Source organism: Cupressus sempervirens, chromosome 7 (genome assembly GCF_028749045.1).
Source record: "Cupressus sempervirens isolate cs-2001-9-10 chromosome 7, ASM2874904v1, whole genome shotgun sequence".
Classification (NCBI taxonomy): domain Eukaryota; kingdom Viridiplantae; phylum Streptophyta; class Pinopsida; order Cupressales; family Cupressaceae; genus Cupressus; species Cupressus sempervirens.
The window spans coordinates 310,706,698-310,712,697 of record NC_143124.1 but is presented as its reverse complement, the minus strand read 5'-3'; positions in this window follow the sequence as shown (position 1 = coordinate 310,712,697).

The window sequence follows — 6,000 nt, the reverse complement described above, 5'->3', positions numbered from 1 at the left end:
GGCCATAAATAGGTGGATAATATATAGATGAAGTGAACCATGGTGAAGGGTATAATGCAGCCATTGAGTTTATTGAGAAGTCTAAGGAAGTATGTAAGTGAAAGCATGTAAGGCTCAACAAATCAATCATAACAAGAGGATGATATTAGCCAAGGAGGGTGGGTTAGAAAAAGATGAAGGGAAAAGTGCAATTAGAAAACCTCTAGGAAATTGGTGTATCAATCCTAAAATTTAAGCATTATTTCATGAGCAAGGTGAATCAAGTCATGCGGGATGGGTGCAAGCACAACCTAAGGATGTAGGGTTCATGAAGGAAGAAATGCCATTATCAACATTAATTATGTTGTCAGGAAGTGTAACGCAATAGGAATTGGAGGTCATATTGGATGTTGAATTGATGATGCAAGTGGAGAATAGTCAATCTCAAGTAGTGAAGAGCATATAAGAAGTAGCAATGGAGGTATGAGTGATGGACTCTCTCAAAAAGTCTATGGAAAAAGCTTAGAGAGAGGTAGGACACTTTAGTGTTGGTGAGGTGATTAGTGGAGCATTTTGATTGATTAGTCTTAGAATTTTGGGAAAGGGTCAAGGAAAGGAGAAACTAGCAGTGTTAGTGTAGAGGAGCCACAACTAGAGGTGAGGACTGAAGGCCAAACATCAAGTGACATGGAAGAATTATGAAGAATAGTGACTGTAAATAGAGTCTAGGTAGAAAATGTAGAACATGAAGTCACATTTTTTCTTGGGTTGATGGAGAAGGCATGGGAAGATGGAGTACAAATAGAGTCAAGATAGCTCCAAGCCATGGTGAATATGGAATAGGTGTGGGTGGGTAAAAGTACAAAGTTGTGTCACCTTCCAAGCTAACTTATCAAAATGACTAAATTTGAGTATCTCTATCTAAAAATCAATTTTTTTCAAACATATGATCTTGATAAAAAAATTATAGCTAAGTTATATATGGTCTCACCCTTTTCCAATTGAAAATGTCTATTAAATGCATCTTTTATACTAGTTAGTATCTAATTACTAAGAAATACAACTATTAAAGAGAATTGAAATTTCAATAACTCGTACTATTTTTTATGATGTTTTTAAATTACTTATAAACACCCTTTTATGGAGCTCAAAGTCAAGAATATTCACATATAGAGTTCACAGTGTTTTAATTAGATATAGCATTTTGTAATTAAAAAACTCTACAAGTACATATTTTAACACTCAAGATGATGTCAATTTTTAGAAAGAAAAAATATTAAATCAAATCAATAAAATTTAAAAATTATATGACATTCTAGAGGAGGGAGTCCTCTTTCAGAATCTATAAGGTTTCTTTTGGTTGGAATAGAATTATTTTGAAAAATGTGGTGGAAGATGAAAACTATTGATTTGAATAACTTGAAGTTTGAATCGTTATGAAATATAGAAATATAGGTCTAAAGACAATTTAAATTTTTGATTTTTCTAGCTACATATGTTATCTATAACATAATATGAGATGAAAGGAAAATAATTTTATTTGCATTTAGTTTTGTGCTAGGAACTAGACTGCTTATTTCTAGCATTTTTTAGCAACTAAAAAGTTATCATTAAAAAGTAGGAAAATATATCATTTCTTATTCCAAATAAATATTAAAAATTATAATCCTAAACTTCATCCATTTGTGCACATTTTAGTAGTTTACTTCATTTTCAAATTCTAAATAATAATACATATTTCATGTCATTGAAGGTGAACAATTATACTTTTTTTAGCCTTTCCTTTTGTAAAAGGGTGACATAGTTTTGTGTTTTTACTAAGGTACAAGAATTAGAAGAAGAATTTATGGGTGGAGCAATTGTGAGTAAAGTGAAATGATGTAGTGATGTAGGTGGAGTGATTATGAGCATAAAGGTTTTAGGAATCCCTAACGATGGTGCAAGTGGGTTTGGAGAGCATGAAAAATGAGTTGTTGTTACTATAGTCACAGTTGGAGTCATTTAGGGAGGAAATTGCAAAATCAATACCTGATTGTTGCAGTTGTAGGAGTGGTTATCATTAAGCAAGTTAAAATCAAGATAGTTGCAACAACAGTCAAGCAAGATGAAAGTATACATGGAGCATTGGTGAGTGACAATTGATCAAATAAAATAGGAACAAGATATGGCCAAATGAGTAATTATTATACCTAGGATAAACAAATTGGTGGAAAACATGTTTGTGGATATGTAATAGACTATGAAAGTGCATCAAGAAGTTGCTTATTATATGGGACTTTATTATCAGGAATTCCCTAATGAGAACTGCCATGTAACATAGTTTTTGGATAAGGCACATTTGTTGAAAATGCAATTACATGATGGTAGATTTCTAATTCCCATGAATGTGGTGTGGGTATGAACAAGATTGACATTAGGGGCCTCTTTTTCTAGAATTGGGTCTACATAAATGCCCTTGATTGGACATCTGGTCTTGCCACCTCCTAGAGGGAGGCCAGAATAAATGATTCCCAAGGATTTCTATAAATTTAATATTATTTTTGCCATTGTAATAGAATAAAAGGGTGTTTTCTTTTGTGACAAGAAGAAAGGAGTGACCATAATGCATGTTAAAATAGAAAATGTTAGATAAATGTTGTCACATAATTTTTTGATATTTTATGAATGTATTTGGATGTTTTTGAAGTTTTAAGTAGTATATATGGATGATTTTGGAATTTTTGATAAATATTTTTCTATTTTTGGATGTGTTAGTAAATATTTGAATTATTTTTGAATTTTTAAAAATATTTGGAAGCTTGGAAATTCACATGAAAGTGGGAGAAAAAATGTAGGCCAAGGAGGATTGACGTTTTCTTATGTTGGGTAATTGAATAGTGGTGGGGGATCTTAAGGAAAGATGAGTAAAACCTTGTGTAATATTTGGAGAACCATTGTGTTTAAGGTGAAAAATGTAGGAAATGCAAAACAATTAATTGTAGGCAATAATTTTGTATATATTGATAGCTTTGACTGATATGCTTAAGGCCAAAGTTGTAATTTTTCTCTAAGTGTGTGCCAATATAGATGCTTACGAGGCATGTGAAAAGCCGTTTGGGATTATGGGAAGCTTTGATAGCCAAAAGAGGCTGAAGAGGTGTTTGGGGACCTAAAAAGGAAAAATGCAGCCTTAAAAAAGGAGTTTAGGCCTAAAAAGGTGCTTTGAGGGCCTAAGGAGATGAAACATGCCATTGAAAAAGGTGTTTGGGCATAAAAATGCACTTTGGGGGCCTAAAAAGGTGCTTGAGGGCCCAAAAATGGCACTTGGACTTTCAAAAAGGTGCATGGGGTTGAAAAAGGTGAAACAAGGCCTTCAAGAGGGCATTTTGTGCCTAAAAAGGCATTTGGGGGCCTAAAATGGTGTTTGAGGTCCTAAAAAGGGGTTGTTGGGCCTTGAAAAAATGTGTGGGGCTTTAAAAGCCTCTTTAGGAGCCAAAAAGGCAAGGAGATTGTTGTGACCTCTCCAACTTATGCTTACTGATTTTTTACCCTCTGCTAAGTGATGATGAAAGAGTTTGATAGATATCTAGGCCTTTTGTGATAGAACTGATATATTTGTTGAGAGATTTTTGGGTTAATCATGGGCTCTAGAACATAAATAAGACTAATAATCCATCAAGAATTTTTGTTCTTGGCTAGAGGAAAGGAAAAGGACTCTACCAAAGCCCCTTTTGCTATTTGCATTGTGTCATATTTTCCAAAGCCTAGCAAGATGTTTCAAGACATAACTATTTTCTTCTTAATGCATTTAGGGCACTCTTTATTGCTTTTATAGAGGTAATAGAGCCATAAAACATACAATAAAATATTTAAATACTTTTCAATATAGTTGGCCTTATCATTGATTTCATATAAAGTTGGTTGAGGTATGTAAACCTATACCAAAGGAGCAACAATTATAGATGGACACTAGCTCAACATGAAATCAATGGATTATCAGTTTGAAAAATATAAAAACAATTAATGTAACATTAAATAGCCTCTTTGGGATGAATTGGGCTGATTTTTGAATTGTTTTTATATTTTTTTTAAAAATACTATTGTTGAGAATTTTGAATTTTTTGACAATTTTTGACAACTTTTTGAATGCTTTTGACAATTTTATATAATTTTTGAATGTTTTTGACAAATTATGACATTTTTTGAATGTTTTTGACAATTTTTGGTTTTTTAAAAAATGTTTTTAATAGTTTTTGACAATTTATGAATGTTTTTGAGAAATTTTGAATGTTTTTGGATATATTTGATAATTTTTGAATGTTTTTGATAATTTTTTATAATTTATGAAAGTTTTTGACAAATTTTGAATGATTTTGGCAATTCTTGACCTTTTTTGAATGTTTTTTATAATTTTTGGACTGGTGGTTTGAAAAAGTAGGAAATGAGTGAGATTTATTGGGATAGGGAGATAATTGGAGCCTGGTTGGAGCACATAATGAGTGAGGGAGACCAAAAGTGGGCTAAAAGGCTAAAAGTGGGCTCAAAGAGGTATAGTAAATAATTGAGGCAAACAACTATTTTTGGGACTTCAAAAGGATTGTATGAAGGCTAAAATGGACATTGAGAATTATTGGCCATGGCAAAAATCTGGGATGTGCATTGATATTTTCCTACAATTCATGTCTATGATATCTTAGAACATCATTAGACTCCATGTTTCTTTTGAGTTTCCTACAATCTAGTTGTTGTTGTTTTGTTGGTTGTTTCTGCTATTGCGAACTATGTTAGATGCCTAGAAACCAATGAACTATGAGCCACAAGTGTTTCTCAATTGGGTATGTGTAAAATTAATTTAACTATGAGAAGGCTATTAAAAAGTAAAATTTGGCTCAAAGAGAGTTGCTTATAACATGCCTTGTTGTTTAGGGAAGTCCAAAGGGGTTATCTCTCACTCCTTTTAAAACAAAGGTGGTATTTCTCATCTCTTTAGTACCAATTTTAATTTTTGAATTTTTTAGGTGACTTTTATTTTTTATTTTGGTATTTTCAGTGATGACGTGTTTCCTCAAAGATTTAGACATAAAACCTTTTGACATGGTTGTTGTTCATAGGCTTTGTTAGGTCTTCTCCATCACAAACTAAAAGCCTCCAATTACTAGTCTCAAAAGATTTTTTGATAATGTAAGGACCAATCCAATTGGCCTCTTATTTTCCATTCTCTTTCCTAGATGTTTTATTCTTAGAATTTTTTTAGAGAATTAGGTTGCCAATCAAAAAAATATGGGTTTGACCTTTTTGTTGTAATTTCATGATAGCCTATTTTGATATAATTTGAGGTGCTCATGCATTGCATGCTAATGTTCTTCTAATAGTTCTAGCTACTCTAGATGTTCTACTTTGCAATCCTTATCTGATATAATATCACAAAGATTAACTATCAAGGATGGGATAGTAAATCTCAAGGATGGGATCTCAACCTCTAAAGGAAGAATGGCTTCACAACTATAAACCAAGGAAAAGGGTGTAGATCCTTTAGGTGTCCTAAAAAATTTATTGTAGGCCCAAAGGGTAGAATTTAGCTATAAATGACAATATCTACCAATATTATTGATGATTCTTTTAAGAATGTTGATAATGGTCTTGTTGGTGGCCTCTACTTTGCCATTTCCTAGGGATAATAGATTGATAAGGAATAGTGAATAATTTGGAATTTTCTGCATAATTTGTCAATTATTTGTTTTTTAAAGTGCAAGGCATTATTTGTGAGAATGGCATGAGGTATGCCAAATTAACAAATGGTATGGTTTAGAATGAAGGAAGAGCTTTATTTTTGTGTAGAGTAGGCAAGAGGCACCGCTTCAACCCACTTAGTGAAATATTATGTTGTGGTGATATTCCATTTATATCTTTTGGAGGAAGGTGGGTGGATGGCTCCAATCAAATCAAATCCCTATTGATAAAGAGGGCATGGTGTAGCCAAAGGGTTTAGTTCTTGGCTAGTGTATGAATAAGATTTCCATGGATTTGACACTTTTTGCATGA